Here is a 24,689-nt window from a genome sequence, read left to right as displayed (position 1 = left end):
TCTAAGAGCATCACAGACCTGTTATTGCTCAATCTCGTGCGGCTCGAAGCCGCCGGTCCCTCTAAGAAGAATTTTAATACGTCGCCAGTGAGTTGCGCGACCGAAGCCACGCACACCTAAATGACGACGCCTATTTAGCAGGCTAGAGTCTCGTTCGTTACCGGAATTAACCAGACAAATCGCTCCACCAACTAAGAACGGCCATGCACCACCACCCACCGAATCAAGAAAGAGCTGTTAATCTGTCAATCCTTCCGGTGTCCGAGCCTGGTGAGATTTCCCGTGTTGAGTAAAATTAAGCCGCAGGCTCCACTCCTGGTGGTGCCATTCCGTCAATTCCTTTAAGTTTCAGCTTTGCAACCATACTCCCCCCGGAGTCCAAAATCTTTGGTTTCCCGGAAGCTGCCCGCCGAGCCATTGTAGTAACGTCGGCGGATCGCTAGATGACATATTTACGGTTAGAACTAGGGCGGTATCTAATCGCCTTCGAACCTCTAACTTTCGTTCTTGATTGATGAAAACACCTTTGGCAAATGCTTTCGCTGATGTTCTTCTTGCGACGATCCAAGAATTTCACCTCTAACGTCGCAATACGAATGCCCCCAGTTATCCCTATTAATCATTACCTCGGAGTTCTGAAAACCAACAAAATAGAACCGAGATCATATTCTATTATTCCATGCACGAAATATTCAAGCAGCATTTTGAGCCCGCTTTGAGCACTCTAATTTGTTCAAAGTAAAATTGTCGGCCCATCTCGACACTCACTGAAGAGCACCGCGATAGGATTTTGATATTGAACCGCCGTTTGACCGGCGGCTCACCGACTAACTAAAGATGCGTCGCCGGTACTGGACCATGCGATCGGCAAAAGTTATCCAGATTCATCGAGCGGGGAGGGCGCGGGGGCGGGCGGCTCGGCGGAGCGGCCTCGGCCTCTCGTCGTGCGAGTGACGCGGCGTGCGCTCAAGGACGAGCTAATAAAAAGCGCTCGCGTCCGCCGCGGAGCCACCACCGCCGACCTAGGTCTGTCTGCCGCCCCCCGCCCCTTCTACGTCAACGACCGGCTGACCAAAACCAACCGGCTTCTCTTCAACAGGGCACGTGAAGCAAAGAAGCAGCTTCACTGGCGCTTTGTGTGGACGAAGCAGGGAAGGGTGTATGCCCGGCAGGAGGAAGGCAAAGCTCGTCACTGGATTCGTTCAGAGGGAGACCTGACACGGGTTTTTGGTTCAGCCCTGGTGTCTTGAATATGTCGGTCTATGAACTGTATGCCTATTGTTGCTATTTATGCGACTTAGGGCGGATTCGGCCAACGTCGAGTAACTTTTTACTCACGAGTAAAGTACCAGTTACTCGCGAGTAAGCAGATTTTGCATTCTACCAAACCTGAAACCAAGATAACTAGCTTATCCCAAGAATAAAATGTTATACCGCCAAAATTGACCGTGTAACGAGCTTATCCGAGAGTAATTTTGTAATGGCGGCAGCACATCAGCTGATTAGAAAACCGTCATAATGACATATAAACACATCTGTCAAAACATAAACAAAAGTACGTTAAAAGGCAAAGTCTCAGAATAACAACAGCGAATAAAATATTAAAACATAAACAATTTCATACTTTTATAATCCATTCAAACTAAGTTGGCATGTCATTTCTATTGCATGCTTTGAAACGCAGCTATTTTTATTTTAGTTGCATTACAGTTTCGTTCCTCGTTCATTCAATTTAATCATGGTATAACTTGGTAGAATGCAAATGTACTTATCCTAGATATTTACTCGCGTATAATTTTAATTCCGGTATAGTTATTCTCGTGTAACGTGATGTTTGGACGAATCCACCCTTAAATGTATTATTGTTAACTAGCGAGATCACCTGTTTTACTATTGCCTATATGTATCTGTATTTGTATGTTTGTGTTGCTACTGTTACAATGTTACTCTTTTTGTGTCTTTGTGGCTGTTTCTCGGTGGTAATTGCGGAAAGACGGGCTGACTTGCATTATAGTTATATAATATGTACTATGTTTGACCACCTATACAATATAATTTCATACTTATTACACAATATAAAATGCCGATAGATAAATATTTTTCAGTTGGACTTTTCAATGCGGGATCACTAGGTACCAAACATGATGAATTTATTGTAGCAATGCAGCGACACAAAGTGGACGTAATGGCTATTAATGAAACTTGGTTACGTGCTCAAGAGGAAGGCAAGGCCCCCGTGATACCCGGGTATCGTCTGCGACACCTGCCCCGGCCTCGTCGCGCTCGCGGCACCCGCGACCCCGACAGAGGAGGAGGGGTAGGGTTTTACGTGAGACAAGGGTTAAGCGTACGAGTATGTCCTCACCCTCCAACCCCCTCAGTAGAACAAATGTGGCTCCGTTGCACGGTTAACTCGGTCAAAATCTTAATAGGAACCGCATATCGACGTCCGGTACAGGATGTAAATATTTTTTTGGACGGACTAAGCACATCAATCTCTTCTTTTTCGCAATATGATAAGATTATACTGGCTGGTGATTTTAATATTGATATGTTAAATATAACAACTGACAAATACAGACAGCTCCGTGACTTTGTGCACAGTTTTAGTCTTACACAAATAATATCAGAACCGACGCACTTTACAAACACTTCATCCACGCTCATAGACATTGTGTGTACTGACGCCAGAGTACGTACTGTGGAGGTCGATCATGTTCCAACACTAGGCAATCACGCAATGATTTTGGTTCAATTTCATATTAAAAAAAATAAACCGACTCCAAGATGGGTCAAGTATAGACCACTGAACGACATTGTCTTAGAAATTTTTAACAACGACCTTAACGAAATTAACTTTGACGGCATTAAAATGTTGCAGGACGTAAATAAGATGATCGAAGCTCTCAGCGACTGTATTAATGGTTTATTTGATCTACATGCTCCTGAAAAAACTGTACAAATAAAAGAATTCAAATACCCATGGATCACGGATAATGTTAAGCTTATGATGAGACTCCGAGATGAAGCTCACCGCCGATTTAAAAAAACTAAATTAGACGCTCACAAAGAATATTACAAACAATTAAAATCCCAAGTCAACAACGCATTATTCAGCGAAAAGCAAGCATACTTTAACTACTACATAAACAAACAAAAAGATCCTGCATTGCTTTGGAAAAAAATGAAGCAAACTGTACTTCGCAACCATGCCGAGCATGATCTACCGTCACATTTTACAGATGCTGATGATATAAATAGAACATTTTTAAATGTACCTGGTGATGGAGAGGCCAGCTCAGAAGAAATAAGTTTCTTTTTACAGAACAAATATAGCTTGGCAAATTTTGTTCTAAAACCTATAAAGCCAGATACAGTCCATCTCATCTTAAAACGCCTCAAATCAAATGCCAAAGGAGTAGACCAAATTGCTTTAAATATGGTCACCTTGTGCGTTCCAAATATTATAGATATTATAACTCATATTATAAATGAATCTATTAGGACCAATACCTTCCCAAATGTTTGGAAGTTGGCCCTTGTTAGGCCAATCCCTAAAGTTACAAATCCTAATACAGTCAAAGATCTACGGCCAATCAGTTTATTGTGTTGTCTATCAAAGATATTGGAGCGAGCAGTTTGCGATCAGGTAACACAATACTTAGAACTTAATAGTATACTGCCTACTGTACAATCCGGATTTCGCAAGGAGCATAGTACCGCAACCGCACTGCTTGATGTAGTTGATGGAATTCTTACCGCACAAGATACTGGAAAGGGATCTATACTAGTCCTGCTTGATTTCTCGCGAGCCTTCGATGCAATTAATGTAGAACTACTTCTATCTAAGCTTGCGTACTATGGTTTTGATGATGGAACGGTCCGCTGGTTTAAGAGCTACCTCTCTAATAGATCACAAATAGTGGAGCTAAAAAGAAGTGATGGTATTACTGTGAAGTCTTCTCCTTTTCCTGTTAACCGAGGGGTTCCGCAAGGTTCCATACTTGGCCCTATACTTTTTATTCTATACTGTACCGATATTACAAAAATCATAAACAATTGCAACTACCATATATACGCCGATGATTTACAATTATATTTATCGTGTTCACCGGACAATTTTGAGGCAGTTATATAAAAAATAAATGATGATTTAGACCGCGTAGCGGACTGGTCGTCACGGAACTCTTTGGTTCTGAACCCCGTGAAGTCAAAATTTATGATAATAGGAAGTAAAAAACAGATTGAAAATATTGAAAACCTACAGCCAGATATAAGAATTAAAGGAAACAGTATAGAGCGTGTGCGAGAAGCACGCAATTTAGGAGTGAAGTTTGATCAACATCTTCGTTTTGAGTCGCATCTGTTAGACATTATAAGAAATTGTTTTTATAAGATCAAAATACTTTACAATATTCGTCCTTACCTTAACACAGACCTAAGAATAAAAGTTTGCGAAACATTAATTCTTTCTAAACTTAACTATGCAGACACAGTATACGGCCCATGTCTACTGGCGCGAACGCAGAAACTTATTCAAAGGGTGCAAAATGCATGCGCTCGTTTTTGCTTCAACATAGCTCCGCGCGCGCATGTTACCCCTTACCTCAATAATTCAAATTTGTTAAAATTACAGGCCAGAAGACAACTTCATTTTGCAACCCTATTATTTAAAATTATTAAAACACGTTCTCCTGACTACCTCTATACTAAATTAGACTGGTCTAGTACTCACAACAGGCATAACACGCGTGCTTCTTCGTATATGCTGGTGACGCCAAGCTTCAAAACAGCAGCATTCCGTGGTTCCTTCAAGTATGCTGCTAGTAAGTGCTGGAACAACTTACCCCCTCCGATACGTGCCCTAAAAACAGTAAAAACTTTTAGCACAAGACTCAAGATTTACCTTATTGCTATGCAAAAGTTAAATAAAATTTTATACTAACTTTATGTTTATCACGATAAGCCAGAAGGTAAAGCTGTCCCAAACGAGCACAACCTCCAAGCCTTGCAAAGCAGCCGCACTCCGTGCATTGTAGGTATAAAGCCATTTGAAGCTTGGTAGGCAAAGAAAAGATGTAGGTATTTTGTTGTAGTCAGCCAACGCAAACCATTATATAGCATAGGTACTTATACCCAAAAAAATTGTCAAATTGTTGTAGCGCACTTTGACAAAATATCTGAAAGAGAACAAAGAAAATATATTACAATTTAAATATTTTAAATCATTTATACCTAATTTTCCTACCAGGTATACGTATGAATATAATGTACTTATAATGAATGAATGTTTCTTTTTAATTGCTAGTTAATCAGTATTTGTAATAAATTTATCAATAACTTGTAATCTAATTTATATAACTTGTAATCTAAATTATAAAAAGTAAAATATAAATGATAACTCACCATGGTTTATAGTTTCCAATTGTACTCTGTGTATGCTCTGCGCAGCAATTCATAGTTTAATTAAAGTATGTAACTACTACTAATAATGTCTGCATCACTATTACACGCAAAACAAGTGTATTAACTACTTGTTGCACACATTGTTTACCAGTGGCAAAGTTGAAAAACAGGTTGCGCGGGCGCTTCGGGGCTCCGCGGGGGGTGGGGCGCTGGCCGCACGGACGTGCTCCGGCCGTGGGCGACATTTTCAGACTGAAAAAGGCTCGACGCGCCGCGAGGCAGAGGCGCGCTTGCCCTCCCTTCCCCCGCCCGTACCCCTTTGACCCAATTTTAAGTTTTATGGTTTCGTCACGACAACCGAGACGCTTTGTTTAAGCATATAAGTATATGTTACTGTTTTTTATTCTGTTTGTCATTTTTTTATGTTATGTTTTTTTGAGTCAGTCAGTCAAGTCAGTCCGTGACTTCACCCAAGGGTTCTAGTTGAAAACCAGCGCTATGGTGTGGTTTAGCATACCTGCCATAGCATCAAGCTGAACTAGAACCCATTTCAGCACCGAGAAGCAACATACATGCTTTTAATAACTTATTTTTTTTGTTTACTTTTTAACCTTTTCTTCTAAATGTATGTGTTGTTTCTGTGTGTGTAAGAAATAAATAAATTTTCTTTCTTTCTTTCTTTCTTTCAAAATGAACGACTTCGGAAGCGAGGCCCTCCGTCGATTGGTTTTGATCTAATAAAAGCACTCATTCCATCACTGGTCAGAGTTCTGATTGCATGTATTAGCTCTAGAATTACCACAGTTATCCAAGTAACTGAGTAAGATCTAAGGAACCAAAACTAATATATATTGAGCCATTCGCGATATCGCCTTAATACGGCTTGCACTGAGACATGCATGGCTTAATCTTTGAGACAAGCATATAACTACTGGCAGGATCAACCAGGGAGCTGTCGCGTAAACACAAATAAATGCGTTTGCGGCGACACACACTCTCCCAATGAGTTGACAGTGTAAGCGACTGAGCGTGCGTGCGCCCCGCGAGCGTCGCATGGGGTCGAGACCCACTACGACGCCGCTGGCAATCATCGTATCACAACATCACAGCGTTGAGTTTCTGAGACATACGTGTCCAGCATGACGCGATAAACTAATACCGCACTGTCAGCCGACATACACGCAGCCATTGTGACGTACAAAGACGCCCTTATAATGAACGTTCGACCGAGACAAGTCTTCAAATATTAATATCTGTCGACAATACTCGTGAACATGATCGATTTCGCCCGGAGCGATAGAGACCTTGGAAACACTCTTTCTTGAGAGCCCCAAACATTTTGTCGGGTGTTTTGTTTTCATACTGCGCGTATATTAGTACCTATCCTCTCAATACAGAGAGTCATTGCGCACTGAACGTGTAACATAATATTGTGTGTTTTCGTTTTGTATATGATCACAGATCGAGCGCAAAATTTCTAACACCAAACACACAGCACTCGCACAAAAGAGACATCAGAAAACGCACAACACAACCCAAAAGAGTTATATATATTTGCGCTTCAACGACGCTCTTTACGATACGAGACACAGTATGAAGTTGTAAAAACTTACGCGCGTGTAAGATTATTCTCTATATATTAAGCTATATACTGTAAAATTTATAAGGGTACCTAATAATCTATAGGGACAGGTAGTTTTGGTCAACAAAAAGAAATCATAGTTCATAAAAACAATAACTGATTTTATTTCACATTTATTCAACAATGCAACAGTATGAGGAAGGTTACATAAGCTAACTTAATAAATAAAGGCACAAGTACTTATCTTTTATTGTTTCACAATTATTTTCACCAACACCATCACTAATATATGTATCACTGCAGTGGAGATCTGATCCGTCCAAAGTTCATTTGAAAAATCAACCCGCTTCGCTTTGCAGCGAAGCTATTTAAAGGCAGATTCCCCACCGCAATGACACTACTACACAACAACAAGTTATTCAAAAGGGAAGTATCGAAACACTACAGTTACTGTTTATAGTTAAAATTAGGATATGGATTAACATTCCTGATAATAATTCTTATAATTAATTATTATATTCTAAACTTTATTTTAAAACAATTATTTGTAGTTAATAAATTAAATTTAAACACATTGTCATGGTAATGTCATGATACCGTCATGATACCTTATTATTACGGATGTCACGACACCAGTTGTCGATGTAATTATACTGTCATGGTACCTTGTTGCTGCGGATGTCATGATACTACACAATCTTTATAAATAAATTTAGTATTCATCTGATTATTGCTATTTTGCACATGTATATTATTAATACATAATTAAATGATTTTTAGAAAACATAAAGGTATTTTTCAATTGCACTTTAAAATCTAACACGCGCCTCGACATAACAACATCGAAAAACACCACACACAGATTACAGAAGCGCACAACATTTGAATTTCAACTCGCACGTCGCGCGCTCCGCTCTCTGCTACATAAGTGTAGTATCAGTTCTGATAGTGGAGTATCAAGATTTTACATATCAATGTTATTGCATAATATTAATGTGTATCATGAATAGATAAATAAAATCAGGTTTTTTTTTTCAGAAGCCTGAAAAAAAACTTATCAATCCGCGTAATCACGTTTAATCGTTACACGTAATCACGTTTAACCTCACACAACACACACGGTCAAACGGGGTTGATGCAGTATCAAGCGTGTCGCTGTTAGCAATTTTTGATTCGTCTGATTTTTCGTTTAACTCCATATCACCTTGAGGTTGAGGCGTCGTTGGTGGTGAACGCTGCAGAGGCATTAGAAAAATGACAAAAGAAACGTCGAGCCTAGAATCGAACTCGAGTTAACGTCTTGAGTGGACGGTGCGTTCGCGGCTACACCACTGCGACAGTTGACGAAGAATTTGAATTTCTCAAGTATATGATATCAAGACGTGACCAAGTTTTTTTTTTTTTTAATCTATTTGCGGTGACAAAGTAATCTGAAGAAATATGGCACCAACTTCAAAAAAGAACAGTTCCTGCTTAGGTATATTTGTACTGTCACATACGAGTAGAATTTGTGTAAACCTCTAATTATTTCTTACATTTTAGTGGTTTTTTGAAGTCGGTTTTTTTATTTTTTTTATTAATATTTAATTTTATAGTTATTAGTTTCTAATTTAGTAGTTAAAAATTTTCAATCAAAAGTAAGGTGCAAATGATACCAAAAAGTCCTACTAATCAATACGAATCATTCAAGCCTAAACACGAAGTAGTTGCTATATACCGTTGAGGAGTTCCCCTGACTGCCTTCCGTTTCCATCATCAGATCAGCTCAAGGTCACCATCATATTGTTTTGTTACATGAACTATATTTACGTTCTTAATTTCATTAGAATCGGTTAACATGTGCCCAAAATGGAAATTCATACCATGTTTTTACCCCTTTACCCTTTTTTTGGGGGTGAGATAAAATTCTGAAAAAAAAATGGGACCACCTGGGAGCTCAACCCAATACAAACAAAAAAAGAATTTTCAAAATCGGTTCATAAACGGCGGAGTAATCGGTGAACATACATAAAAAAAAAGATCCCGACGAATTGAGAACCTCCTCCTTTTTTTGAAGTCGGTTAAAAAGTGACCCTTCGTGTAGATTCGAAAATAGTATCGAATCCTATGCTCGCTGCCATAGACTTAGTATATACTGGCGTATTGACCAACAAAGCGAGCGAGGGAGAAGAAAATCCCTTAAGCATAGTTTACACGGAGCCAACACTGGCTGCCAATAAGACTGGCAGCCAGTGCTGGCTTAGTTTTGGCCTTGTGTAAACAGTTTTTCAAGCCAAGCCAGCGCTGGCTGCCAACGCTGGCGAGAATAGAGCGACCGTCTATTTTTCTAGCCAGTGACTGGCGCCAGCATTACTGGCTTCGTGTAAACTTTGCTTTATGAAAATTTGGCAAGATAGAAAAGGATAGCGAATCCAATGAAACTGTGACTGGTTTTGAATGACAGGGCGTCACAAATCGGCACGCGGAAAAACAATCCCTTAGTACAACCCGCGCAAAGTTTCTAGACACCTGCCCCCGTATTATGTAACTCCGCGTGGGGTTGGTTGGTATAAAATGGCTGACAACTTAGAGCATTATTAATTAATAACTTTTTACTGACTTATCTGATTTCACAAACGTTTATGTTGAATGTAAGGATACATTGGTAGGCTTCTTGCATATTTCTTTCACTAAGATTTTTGGTGTTTTCGGTTAATAAGTCTCTAAGTTGATACCAATTATCACCGCTTGCTAACTCTCAAAAAGTTACAAAATACGGGGGCAGGCCCAAAAATCTACCCCTCCCCCGCTTCCCCGCGCGAGGCCCCGCTCTCGTCCTTTTGTAGCGTCAGCATAAGTCTGTCGCAATTTTATCGAAGAATTATCAGACGATTAACAATAAATATTTTTTTATCGCATACTTTTTTGTTACTACTTTAACAAGTAGGTAGGTATCAACTTCAATACTTATATAAACAAATATTTATAAATTTTATTTGCGATGCGATGTCTATGTTTGCGAGTAGCGTCTGCCGATATTGAACTCAGACTGACCGATCAACAGATGTGAGGTTGCTTGTAGTGATTTGTCTGCAGATGCATCCGCAGACGTGTAGTGGTGCCATTATATGTTTACGTTCTCGCAACAATTTTCTTAAGAAAATTATTTCCATTAAAACTGCGCAGTATGGCGAGGTTCATTATTTTTCTAGCCGAGTTTAATTATAAAAATACTGATAGCAAAGAGGAAGAAATGAAATATTTTTGGTAATATCGATATTAGTTTTTTTGCACTCAGTACTAAAGACAAATGTCATTTAACCCAGGTGTCTAGTTATCTCGCCCGCCTTGTATTTAGATTTTTTTCGTATACATCGTGGTTTATTTTCAGTAAATCTAATTGTATTCAACAATAGTAACATCTTCTGCGAGTGATTGTGGCGTGAATCATACAAATAATCCTGAAAATTGAACATTTTACAGGTAAATACCAAAATCGCCATCACTGCCATGACGCGTTTATTTTTGGTTAAAATTTGTCTTTTATCCTGTACTAGCTGTTGCCCGCGAGCTTCGCTTCGCCTTAAAATTATTTTGCCGTGGACGACTCCCGAACTACCTACCCAATAACATGCCATGGTGGTATTAAATTAGATGAAAGTTGACAAATAAGTACGAAGATACTTGACTATAATTAAAAAAATAAAAAAACCGACTTCAAAAAACCACTAAAATGTAAGAAATAATTTAAGGTTTACACAAATTCTACTCGTATGAGACAGTACAAATATACCTAAGCAGGAACTGTTCTTTTTTGATGTTGGTGCGGTGACAAAGTAATCTGAAGAAATATGGCACCAACTTCAAAAAAGAACAGTTCCTGCTTAGGTATATTTGTACTGTCTCATACGAGTAGAATTTGTGTAAACCTTAAATTATTTCTTACATTTTAGTGGTTTTTTGAAGTCGGTTTTTTTATTTTTTTAATTATTATTTAATTTAATAGTTTTTAGTTTATTTGTAATAATTTTCAATCAAAAGTAAGGTGCAAATGATACCAAAAAGTCCTACTAATCAATACGAATCATTCAAGCCTAAACACGAAGTAGTTGCTATATACCGTTGAGGAGTTCCCCTGACTGCCTTCCGTTTCCATCATCAGATCAGCTCAAGGTCACCATCATATTTTTTTGTTATAAGAACTACATATATTTACGTTCTTAATTTCATTAGAATCGGTTAATATGTGCCCAAAATGGAAATTCATACCCTGTTTTTACCCCTTTACCCACCCTTGGGGGTGAGATAAAATTCTGAAAAAAAAATGGGACCACCTGGGAGCTCAACCCAATACAACAAAAAAAGAATTTTCAAAATCGGTTCATAAACGGCGGAGTAATCGGTGAACATACATAAAAAAAAATATAAAAAAAAAAAAAAAAGATCCCGACGAATTGAGAACCTCCTCCTTTTTTTGAAGTCGGTTAAAAAATGATTTTCATGACTTCATTGAGCAAAGACTTGTATAGCAATGGCAGAATAGTAATTTATAAATGTTTAATTTCAAGCATCTAACTTATGCAGTTTTGGTTTTTTTCATACTACTTATTTTTTTTTCACTTTAACTCCCATTTTTCAAAACATATAACACATAACTTTACTAAGGTGTGCAGACATGTTAGATTGAAAACATCTAGGTATCTTGCAATATCCTATTGTAACTAAGCTTTACGGCTGTTTTAACAGCATGCAGATTTCATCACGCACGTGGGATAGCACGCCATTTTCAATGAATACTTGTATGAACGCGTGCGGGGAAATCCCGCGTGCGTGATCAAATCCGCATGCTGTTAAAAACAGCCTAAGTTAATGCCTAATACCTAAGCTACGTCCCTTCCAAATTTCAAGTGCCTACGCTACGTTTAGCCTGTGCGTGTCAGTCATGGGAATTCCGTATAGAAAATCTCTGCACATTTTTCCTAAAACACCTACGTAATAAGTTTCATGGTTTTATCTTCAAAAATGACGCATAAGAACCAAATGACAATGAATCAATGAATGAAACCTCGTATTGAAAAGTACAGTCGTTTATTGGGTTGTTTTCGAGGACCTTAAATTCTTACTGCAAATACATACAAACTATAAGTACATTATTAGCTAAAATCAAACCATACCGCGATCTATATCCGATCCGACAACGCCATCTAGGAGCGGACATAGCTACTATATAAATTAAACTTCTAAAACTCAACACCCATAAAACTTTCAACCCCTATATTACACCCCCACACTGGGTTTTTTTTAAATGCTAATTATTATTTTTTTTGTGATTATGTAGTGCCTCAATACAAAATATCAACTTGACGAACTTCATACAAAATATGAACCCCTATTTCATCCACTCACAGATCGAAGTTTCAAAAACGCTAGAACAAAATGTTTAATTATTGCTCATCAAGTGCTTAAATATAAAGTTTATTTAAAAAAAGATCTACCCCGGCCGGGAATCGAACCCGGGGCCTTCGGCATAGCAGTCAGGGTCACTAACCACTACGCCAGATTTTTATCTTTTAAAATTAAGCATTCGCATACAACTTTTAACCCCCCCTTTTAACCCCTTACAACCTCCGTTTCGCAATAAAAAGTAGCCTATGTTCTTTCTCAGGGTCTAGACCATATGTATACCAAATTTCATTCAAATCCGTTCAGTAGTTTTGGCGTGAAAGAGTAACAGACAGACAGACAGACAGACAGTTCCGGATATAACCAACAGATGGCACTAAAAGCGCAATACAGAGAGCTTGTATGGAACCGAGGCCAATTAATATGAAATTCTACATCGCGGTATTAAAGTTTTTCAGTTGTCTGAAATAAATACAAAACCTAATATATGTAATCTATTCTATAGTAGGAGAGTCAGACAGTGACTTTCGCATTTATAATATTAGTTAGGATTAAATATAAAATAATGCCAATGCTGTTGTTTACTTTCATATTTTGTGTATGTGGAAGTCCATTTGTTAATAATTTACGTGATTTTAGTGGATATATTTTTTTTCAACTTATTTTACATGTACTTACGCTAGGGATTGACTCAAATTAATCGATATCATAATGAAATTGTATGAAATTAACTACCTAATATACACAGTAGTAAAAACAGCGAATACAAACAATATCGTACTGCTCAAACACTCTCTTATAGAACAACAACATGCACTCATCAAAACACACGTCCAATACGTTGTAGTTACAATCTTTTTACTAGATAGCATCACTGTGCGGACCGTGCCTGCATACTTTTAGGCGCAGGCCACTGTACCTACTATTGAAAGTAGGGATGAGCTGAATATTTTTAGGGTTCCGTAGCCAAAATGGCAAAAACGGAACCCTTATAGTTTCGTCATGTCCGTCTGTCCGTCTGTCCGTCTGTCCGTCTGTCACAGCCGATTTACTCGGAAACTATAAGTACTACAGTGATGAAATTTGATGGGAATATGTGTTGTATGAACCGCTACAAAAATATGACACTAAATAGTAAAAAAAAGAATTGGGGGTGGGGCCCCCCATACATGTAACTGAGGGATGAAATTTTTTTTTCGATGTACATACCCGATGTACATATCAATGGAAAGGTCTTTTAAAATGATATAAAGTTTTCTAAAAAACATTTTTCTTAAAGTGAACGGTTTTTGAGATATCAGCTCTCAAAGTCGTAAAAAGTATGTCCCCCCCCCTCTATTTTTATAACTACGGGGTATAAAATTCTAAAAAAAATAGAGGTGATGCATGCTAATTAACTCTTTCAACGATTTTTGGTTTGATCAAAGTATCTCTTATAGTTTTTGAGATAGGTTGATTTAACTATTTGCTGCTACGGAACCCTTTGTGCGCGAGCCCGACTCGCACTTGGCCGGTTTATTTTTTCATAATTAGGTTCTTACCGAACTACCTAAAAAACTCTAAGATGCTTTGGAAGTCCATAAAAAATATCTGCAACTTCAAAACTAAAAATAATAATGCCACAGATCTCCCTACTATACATAAGGTTGTCTGGTAGAGATTGCTATAAGCAATAAGGCCGCCTTTTTGTACTGTTTTTATTTTTAAGTTATTTTTTTGTATGTTCTATTTTGGTGCAAATAAAGAGTATTGTATTGTATTGTATTGTATAATGACCCGGTTGAATCTCTCAATATTACAAACAGATACTTTGCATCAGTAGGACAAAACCTTGCCCGCGAAATAATTAGAAAAACAAATACCACAGAGGATGAACTTGCTACTAACATGAAAGGTAAAGAATCCACTGAATCCTTATTTTTAGAGCCTACAGATCCTCATGAAATCATTAGTATAATAAATAATTTAAAAACTGGTAGTGCCCCCGGCTTGGATGGTATCACTCCACTCCTATTAAAAACAATTAAAAACGCAATAGCAGAACCCCTAGCCCATATATTTAACCTAAGCATTGGCTACGGTGTTTTCCCTACAGCATGGAAAATATCGGCAATTACCCCAATATTTAAAGATGGCACGAGAAATGCACCCGAAAATTATCGACCAATCTCTTTACTTAGCGTAATCTCTAAATTACTGGAAAAAGTGGTTAATAAACGCCTGGTGAAGTTCGTGGAATCCCATGGGCTTTTATCCCCACGGCAGTTCGGATTTCGACATAATAAATCCACCGAAGACGCAGTCATACTCCTTTCTGAACTTGTTGCAACGTAACTGGACAGTGGAAACTCTTGTATTGGTGTGTTCCTCGATCTGGCAAAGGCCTTTGATACCGTGTCAACAAAAATACTACTTAAGAAGCTCCAGTACTTTGGTATCAGAGGCCTTTCACATGATTGGTTCAAAAGTTACCTCACTGATAGAGAACAACTTATAAAAATTGAATCAGTAAAAAGTGCAACCCTGCCTGTCAATTACGGCGTCCCTCAGGGAAGTATACTTGGCCCCACTCTCTTTCTCTTGTATATGAATGACATCCATGACCTTAATAATAATATGATAAATGCAGAGATAATATGTTATGCCGACGATACCGCTATTCTTTTCAAGGGCCGAAATTGGGAAGATACACATAACAATACCGAAATGGGAATGGTGGCTATTAACGATTGGCTAGCAAAAAACTTACTAACTATAAACCACAAAAAAACCAAATACTTATGCTTCCATAAAACTGCCGCAACCCAACCTAATATTCCAAATCATATAAAAATTCATACTTGCAAACTCACACAAATCCTAGATTGTAACTGTCAGTCTATCGATAGAACTAATTCTATTAAGTACCTCGGAGTGATATTAGATCAAAATCTCAATTTCAAGGAGCATACGCTCAGTCTGGCAAATCGAATAAGAAAAACTGCAGCTATACTAAAAAAACTCCGTAATTCAGCCGAACCCTTTCTTCTTACAAGGATCTACGTTGCCATATGCCAATCCATTGCCTCGTACTGTATTTCAGTTTGGGGCAGTGCAGCAAAAACTACCCTAATTATTCCAGAAAGAGCTCAAAGATGTGTTTTAAAAGTTATGCACAAGAAAAAATTCAGATTCCCTACCCAAACTCTTTACAAAGAAGCTAAAGTCCTAACCATCCGCCAACTATTCATTCTCAGGCTCTGTCTCTCCACCCACAAAAAATTACTAACTTCTGATCTCTACGATCAATTATGCAAAAAACGTGTGTTCAAAATGCCATCTCTTTACGTTAACACTTCCTTTGGTCAAAGGTTTGGAGCTTATATAAGATCACATATATATAATGGTATGTTACACTACTGCAATATGAAAGATATGTCTGTTCGTGAGGCTAAAATTAAATTAAAAGATTGTCTCCTACAGTTCGATTATTTCACCACAGAAAGTATTTTAGATTAAGATATTGTTATGTTGTTCTTTGAGAGAGATAATTTATTTTTATTTTTGTTAAAATGTTTTAGTTTAAATTGTTTTAGAGATGCACCCATTTCTATTTCTATTTGAAACTTCTTATTTTAAACTATTTTTAATTACCTACATAAATTATGGTACCCCAAGATACGGGCAAAGCCTAGTTTGGGGACCACTTTATTAACTAAGATAACTTAAATAAGACATGTACAAATTATAGTGTAATATTAGTGTACCTAACGGAAAATGTATGTACCTAAACTGTTTTTTGTGCAATAAAGTTTCTTTTTATTTATTTTTTTATTTTATTTATTTACCGAAATTGCTGAACTTCGGTACTTACGTAGTTTGGTAGGTTTTGCAATCCCACTTTAAAGAAACGTATAAGTACGGTCAGGTGCAGAGAAACCTGACCCCCCTCTCATAGTAACAATGCTTCTGCGGGGCTATTTTCTATCTCGTTGATAACTCTCTTCACCGTGATCTTACTGTCAAAAAGCAAATTTTGACACTATTCGTATTTTGTATGTTCGGTTGGGGTCGAATAATGACGTCATAGTTGGTATGGGCTTCAATACCCACCGGCCGCCATCTTGTTAAAATTTTGTATGCGAATATTTTATCGAAACCCGAGATTGGTATTATGTATCGGATAGTTGGAATCATAAGTACTAATTTGGGTTGGCCAACTGTCTTGTCTTGGGCAACTAGTAAATAGTAGCTTTTAAACCATAGAGTCACCATAGAATGTAGAAAATAACGTTTTTTTTTAAATTGTGAAGCTGAAGTATTCTTGTTCTTATGATCTTGAACAAAATAATATTTCCTTCATGTTTGTTTTGTGAATCTTGGAAATTTTTGGTCTTCCATAATTAGTAAATAGTAAGTAATTAGTTAGAAGGAAATTATTTCAGTAGGTATTTGTTTTTTTTTCAGTAAGTATAGGTACCTAACTGTTGTTTTAAAATTGGTTTCAGGGGACTCTGGTTATGCTCTACGGCCATGAATGTTAACACCTATCCTCAATGCAGCTGTAAGATCCCCAGAAGAACACTACACTGATCTACACTGCCGTGTCAGAAATACTGTGGAGCGGTGCATTGGGGCCCTTAAAACACGCTGGAGATGTTTGCTGGCACACCGTGTCCTTCACTATGAGCCCACTAAAGCTGCAAAAATAGTAAATGCCTGCTGTGTGCTACACAATATAGCAAATGCACACAATATACCAGTGACGACAACTTGCCTGCTGCTGATAACATTCGGGTGCAGCATATTGGTAGCGTGGCTTATGGTGCTGCTGATGCAGATGCAGGGCGCATGAGGGCCAACCTTGTCCAGGCTGTGAATTTGAAGGAACTAAAATAACCTGACTCTGATAGGCTGATTTTTGCTGTATATGTATAATTTAGTAATAAAAAACACATTTTATATTAATGGCTTTTATTTTTATTTTAAATCACATAACTACATATCACATTTTGCTTCTACTAGTCTTACTATAATCATTATTAAAATATTTTTTCTGCACTGCATTGCACATTGCCACTTTACATGTGAATGCCCGTCAGAATTTTTGACCAGTTTTTGTAACTCCAGACCCAATTGAATATAATTCATATAATTGTAATGCTGCACTGTCCTATAGCCGACGTGCTGATTGTATGCCTAGTGGGCCGGGTGTGGGTACCGGCCAACAGCAAGCTCTTTATGTCTTTCAACGAACTCCAACAAAATGTCCATTTGTCGATCTGAGACTTTTCTTAAAGGCGCCATCCTGGAAATAAAACACAATATTAATGTCCTATTCAATCTTTTTCTTGCCACATGATATGCCTCACAAAAATATTACTAACAAGCACAACCTGCACAAATGTGAAGATTATTTAATGGCTCAGTGATCAATCTACTTTTAATAACTGAGTTCCCAGTACCAAGTGTTAGATCGCAATCATCGACTTATATTACTAGCGTATAGTACTAGAAATCATTGATGTCAATGCTTTTATTAAGTACAATAAATGATAATTTTTCACGACTTTGTAAAAATTTCCCATATTTCGTTCTGTGTATGACTAAGTTTAAAATTTTTATAGTAATACGTTAATTATGTACTTACCTTAGATATAATGAACAATTAAAACACAGGAGTCAGGTAATTATAAAAAAACACACACCAAAATCAATCTCTGTTTTGGATGGTTCCTTGCAGTTTGTTTTGACAATCATTTGACAATAGCTTCCAGTATCGCCATTTTTCTAAATAATGCGGCAAATTAAAGATTTGATAAATGCAGTAGTCGTAGTTTGAAGTGAAATGACTTTTTCATTTAGTCGGCTAACCAAATCACAGAATATTTTCACAAACTTTTTGCAACCTCTAGTGTATCGATAAATCTCATACCCACTATTCGTTTAGTGATCATGACCGAGATAGCCGATGCCAAAAGACGGTTAGAAATCCATAATAGATTTATACGGTTGGAAATCGCGAATCCATGACACCCGAGATAGAAAATAGACTAGCTGACGGGGGTCAGGTTTCTCTGCCCCTTACTGTACCTTGATGAAGAAACGAAACGCAACGTACGGAGTATTCTGAGCATGCGAGATCGGCGATAGCAGAAACCAAACGTCATCGTCTGTGTTTTCAATTGTCTCTGGCAGCCGCCATATTCTTCTTTAACTTTTTACCTCGAACAGCGCTTCACGCAAAAATAATCTATTTTAATCATCAATTAAAGTCAATACACGCACATAAGTGAAGACTAAGCTGTTTTTATTGAACCTGACCAAAGGATCCCGACCAATATAGCCGCCGTAACATTGTTCCTGTCGAACCGGATTCAACTTGCGCCTACGCCGGCAACGGAGGTTACCTTGCGGTCAAACAAATCCACCAAAGGAGAGGAATTCTACAGCAGCACCTATAATCTGCATTCTACAGCAGCACCTATAATCTGCATCAATCATCAACTCAAAGCAGCACCTACAATCTGCATTTATTTCAAGCATTAAATCCTGCGTGGGCTTAAGTGGCAAAGTTACGGGAATCCTACAACCTCCGCACCGCGCCCATCCACGTCAGTGTCACAGTAATATCAACCAAAAGGCATTCAATCCTGCGTGGGCATAAGTGGCAAGCTACGGGAATCATACAATCTCCGCATCGAGCCCATCCACGTCAGAGTCACACAGTGTTTTCAACCACCTCAGGCAAAGGAAAGCCATCATCAAAGAAATTATGTACACAAGCCATGATATCACCAAACTAAGCAACTACAACAACCAGAGATTACCGTGAGTTCATTCCAATTCCATAATCCAGGCCTTTCCTTGCTATTTCTACCAACATCCACTTACATATCATTAAAATATCTACAAAAATAAAGCATCTTTACGGTAATAAAAAGGCATTTACCCAATATTAACCTTAATATCTAAACTGTACAATTATTTTGGTCAGTACTATTTATTATCTACATAATCAACATTAATCTTATCATACCTATACCTACTTACTAAGGTATTATACTATTATCCAACTTGTAAACAACAAAGGTTTTAATAAAATAATATATTATTCTTAAAACTTGCATTGCCCATTAACAAAAACATAACCATACCTAGGTACTAACCTGTTCGCTTATCGCATTCCAGTCATTGTTGTTGCTATGCAGCACAACAAGAGAAGCCAGCACTGCCAGCACAGCGCTTACACTATCACTAGCTATACATATCAGTTAGCAGTCACCGATCAAGAACTGTTATCAATTCATCACAGCTGTTTTATGCATAAAATTTAAGTATCGTTTCTTTTTTGCTATCTTCCTACTTTGTTGCAACATACCTACCTAACTTTAATTGCATTGCATAACCATTCAATTTACATTTTCAGCTAAGGCTTATAATCATGACTGACACTGAAATGAAGTCATTGATTAAGAAAAAGGGATCATGCAAAGCAAAGCTTACTCAATTTAAATCATATTAAGACCCACCGCAGACTGCAGACTTTTAGTTGGCTGATAGTTTGGTCGGGCTCTTAATCAGTATGGAGTATTGGCCGATACATAATTGTTGAATGTACGCACTACCATACATCTCCCTACTGATTAAGAGCCCGACCAAACTATCGGCCGACTAAAAGTCTGCAGTCTGTGGGGGGTCTTAGAAATCATAAATAGTGCTCCATCTTTAAGTCATTTACAAAAAACAGAGCTTACTGATCGATTGTCTAAAATCGAAGAGATGTATACAGAGTATGATCAATACAGTGTGATTTAGAAAACTTTTCTCTGATTCCAGACAAACAGTACAAGGAGCGCGAGTAATTCAAAGCCGAGTACTACCGTGCGGTTGCTGCTGCCCGAGAGGTTGTTGACAACGGGTCTGCAGAGGGCGTTCGCACCTCGACAGTTTCAGGATATGACTGTTGTCTCAGGTGGGCAGAGGTCATATTAAACTTCCAATAATACAGCTACCTAGCTTTTCTCGTCGCTACCAAGAATGGATTGAATTCCACGATACCTACTTAAGTCTGACAAATTCCAAAAATAAATAAATCTGGGGGCACGGCAGTGCCCCCACCAAGTCGAGCAAAAAAGCGGCACGGCCGTACCATCCTTTTCTCGAAGCATTTCAGGCCATTTTCGACCCCCTGTAACTTCGTTGTGGATAAAACTAGAAGACTGAATTTTCACTAACCATTCAGGCATTGTAAAGACACGGTATATTTCAAATTTCATTCAATTTTCTTAATTTTGTCACTCACTGACTGACTCACCAATCATAAAAATTCTAAGGCACTTCTAGCAGACCTAGAAGCTTCAAATTTGGAATATAAGTAGTGTTTGGTGTATGAATCAAGGAAAAACTAAAATATTTGGTGGCACGGTAGTGCCTCCGCCAACTTGAGTAAAATTTTTCAATTTTTGTCCAGTTTTCTAGATAGGTACATAACTGCTTAAATAATTTCACAATCACATATCTAGGGGCACGGCAGTGCCCCCACCAAGTAAATATAGGCGCACGGTCGTGCCCCTGCCAAATCGAGCAAAAAATTCCCGTCCCGCAAAGGATGGATTACCTACCTACGGACAAAGCACATTAGGCTACCAGTGCTACCACTTATAGTCAAATTTTCTTAATGTACAATGGACTTTGTGTATTATGAACTAAGGTTGAAATTTAATTAGGAAAATTTGATGCAGTACGAAGTATGTACATTACGTAGCCAAAAATAAAGATTCTTGATTCTTACCTCAAGTTTGCGATTTATGTAGGTAGGTACCTACCTACCAAACTAAGTTAACGCATCTACGTACCTAGAAGGTACCGAAAAGAAAAAAAACCGGCCAAGTGCGAGTCGGGCTCGCGCACAAAGGGTTCCGTAGCAGCAAATATAATATTACAGTTAAATCAACCTATCTCAAAAACTATAAGAGATACTTTGATCAAACCAAAAATCGTTGAAAGAGTTAATTAGCATGCATCACCTCTATTTTTTTTAGAATTTTATACCCCGTAGTTATAAAAATAGAGGGGGGGGGGACATACTTTTTACGACTTTGAGAGCTGATATCTCAAAAACCGTTCACTTTAAGAAAAATGTTTTTTAGAAAACTTTATATCATTTTAAAAGACCTTTCCATTGATACCCCACACGGGTATGTACATCGAAAAAAAAAATTTCATCCCTCAGTTACATGTATGGGGGGCCCCACTAGGGCATGCAATACCGTAATACCGGTATCCGTAATACCGGGATCCCGGACAAAATTTCCGTTTTATTCAATACCGGTATTGAAAGTTAATACCGGTATTGAAGTAATACCGGAATCGGACCTTTTTTAGGCTATAAATAAAGCGATTAAGATTTAGTTAGCCTTGTGTTTTTATTTTATTTTACAAAAATAGACACACCAACAGCACATATGATCATACATTATCAAGACATAATTAAAGGTTAGTATTATTATTCTATCTATGCACCAATTACAGGCGTGCAACAGCATTCAATAGGACTAACGTAAACAGTAATTTAAAATTTAAATAAAATTATTGTTAACATGCAAAATCTAAACTAAAATATACAATATAAAGCCATGTACAATAGAATTATAATATACATATATTTACAAACCTAAATTGCTTAAATGAATGAAATGAATTAAAAATAAATTAAGAATATATACAAATAAAATCGATTTATAATAATTATTAAGAATGTCCAAAGTAAAATTAAATCAAATTTGAAAAATTATATTACATTAGTTATTATTTGAAAATTAATGGTGATAATTATGGTTGCAGCAGTTTCTTCTTCCAAACAATAGGGGAGTCATTATAAATATCTAAGTTATATTTCGATTCTAACTCATTGTAGCACCTTTCAAACCGGTTTATCGGGGAAAATTTACCAAGTTGGGTGGTTGGTGTTCGTATATACTGTGAAAGCGCACTTGTTCCTAACCATTTAATGCAGTTTTCGGCTGCTAGAAGTCTACCTTTGATCATGCGTAAACGGACACCGAATGTAAAAAATAATTTATTCTAAAATTTAAACTCTAAAACTTAATTCTCGTAAAAATCTACAACAAAATACAGAATATGATTGCATTTTCTTGTTTTATTTTGACGTATACGACCTTTAAACATAGTATATGCCATTTATTACAAGGAAGTCTAATACCGGTATTAATACCGGGATCCCGGTATTGAGTTGTAATACCGGAACTCAATACCGGTATTGAAAATTGTTCCGGTATTGCATGCCCTAGTTATATAGTTATAGTTATAGAAAAGGGGAGGGCAACCAGTGCCCATTCGCCACTGCGACCTAAAAGATCTATTGTGACTCCCCTTGCCGAGTCAAATCTCACTATCCAGGCCCAGGTCTTTTATAAACCTGATGATCTTACCTGGAGAGAGAGACCTGACATCTATGGGGGCTAATTTGTAGCCGCCCAAGATTCTGTTTCTCTTGTGAATGATGGCCTCACATTCACAGAGAATATGCATGGGCGTTTCGTCCTCTTCATTGCAAAATCTACAAGTTGGAGTATCGGACAGACCCATTTTATGTAAGTGACTGTTCAACCTACAGTGACCTGATAAGGTTCTTGTCAAGACCCTTAACTGGTTGCGTGTGAGCTCTAAAGCTCGACGCGTAAATTTCTGCGAATAGCCCACGATTAGGGCTCTTGCATGATGTTGCCCTGGTACATTATTCCAAGCCTCTAAGCTTTGGTTCTGTGCCCAGTCCTTGATCTCGCGACGACTGGTGCATTTTGGTAGCCCGATGATGGGCTCGGGGCCCAACGGTAGGCTTTCTGCTCCCAGACGTGCGAGCTCATCTGCTTCCTCATTGCCATTGATGCCACAATGTCCGGGCACCCATCGCAGGGTCACTCTATTGTTAGCTCCAATTTTGTTCAGGATGAGGATGCACTCCATTATAAGTTTGGAGTTAACTTCTGCAGAAGTCAATGCTTTAAGAGCAGCTTGGCTGTCTGACAGAATAAATATATTCCTCCGAGTGAAGGCTCTATCCAGGTTTTCGTATGCACATCCAATGATGGCATATATCTCGGCTTGGAATACGGAGGCAAACCTTCCCAGGCTCGCATATTTGCGCGCTCTTGGCCTTTCTCCGTAAATGCCTGAACCTGCCAGGCCTTCCTTTTTGGATCCATCGGTGTACCACACGATGTCTCCCGACCGGAAAGTTTGAAGGGCCTTATCATCATTCCACTTCTCCCTTTCTGGTATCTCAACTGAGAAGAGCCTTGAGAAACAGTACTCCGTTTCCATAGCGTCGGAAGGCATCGCCATGGCATGGGTACTGAGAAGCTCTCGGTGGAGCGAGCTGAACACAGCCGAGTGCCATCGGTTCCTGCCTCCTTCAGCAGCCCGTAGCATAGCTGATCGAGCCTCTTTCTGCACATGTATGTGTAAAGGGCTAAGATTCAGCATGGCTTCCATCGCTGCTGTCGGAGTGGACCTTATAGCTCCAGTGGCCATCAGACACGCTAACCTTTGAAGACTACTTAATAGATCTTGACAGGTTTTTTGTTGGGTTTTCCTGTGCCATACTACGCAGCCGTATGTAACCATAGGTCTCACTACGGCTTCGTATAGCCAAAGGGTTAACTTCGGCTTAAGGCCCCATTTTTTCCCAACTAGTCTACAGCACGATCCCATAGCGCACTTAGCTTTCTGGGCTATGTACTGCAGATGTTGATTCCAAGTCAGCTTCTGATCTAGGATTACACCAAGATATTTGGCTTCTTTGGAGAAGTTTACCGTTTCCCCAAAGAGAACCGGTGGTCTCAGACCATCTAGGATCCTTCTTCGGGTGAACGGTACAATTATGGTTTTGCTGGCATTTACAGAGAGTTGATACTCCCTGCACCAGCGCTCTACCATCTTAAGGCTGTCACTAAAGCTGGAAGAAAATCAGAATCTGTCAAATCTAGTGAGGGGGGGTTGAGGTATGCGGGGCGTTCTACGGACAATGACATGAAATTTTAACATAGTACTCGAAAACATAAAAGTGAAGACATGCCACTTTGTTAAAAATATACTAAGTAAGTAATATTGTTTTGTGATACGAAAATATTTATTTTTATTTGAAAGTATTTTTAATATTTAATAATTAATTATATATAAAGTCGTACCCGTGCCGATATTTATACAGGTTGTTGCAAAAAGGGTTTAATACTATGCCGAAACCTACGTGTGCAGCATGTTATTGATGTTATTTCTAAGCCAGGAAATGAAATCAGAATGTAAAAAAATCGCGAAA

General features: G+C 38.2%; 2 long non-coding RNA genes across 2 annotated transcripts; both read right to left on the bottom strand.

Moving 5' to 3' along the window:
* Positions 1 to 4,142: 4,142 nt before the first annotated feature.
* Positions 4,143 to 5,466, bottom strand: LOC125490952. Its single transcript, XR_007267994.1, has 3 exons — positions 5,407 to 5,466; positions 4,947 to 5,180; positions 4,143 to 4,864 (listed from the first exon to the last, which is right to left on the bottom strand). It is a non-coding gene; the product is annotated as an uncharacterized LOC125490952 (long non-coding RNA).
* Positions 5,467 to 17,180: 11,714 nt separating this feature from the next.
* Positions 17,181 to 19,409, bottom strand: LOC119693821. The gene is made up of 2 exons (XR_005254664.2): positions 18,000 to 19,409; positions 17,181 to 17,657 (listed from the first exon to the last, which is right to left on the bottom strand). It is a non-coding gene; the product is annotated as an uncharacterized LOC119693821 (long non-coding RNA).
* Positions 19,410 to 24,689: the final 5,280 nt, after the last annotated feature.

The sequence above is a fragment of the Plutella xylostella genome, chromosome 29 (assembly GCF_932276165.1).
Source record: "Plutella xylostella chromosome 29, ilPluXylo3.1, whole genome shotgun sequence".
NCBI classification, from domain to species: Eukaryota; Metazoa; Arthropoda; class Insecta; order Lepidoptera; family Plutellidae; genus Plutella; species Plutella xylostella.
The sequence above is the reverse complement of the archived record's forward strand: the minus strand, read 5'-3'. Positions and strand labels throughout refer to the sequence as shown.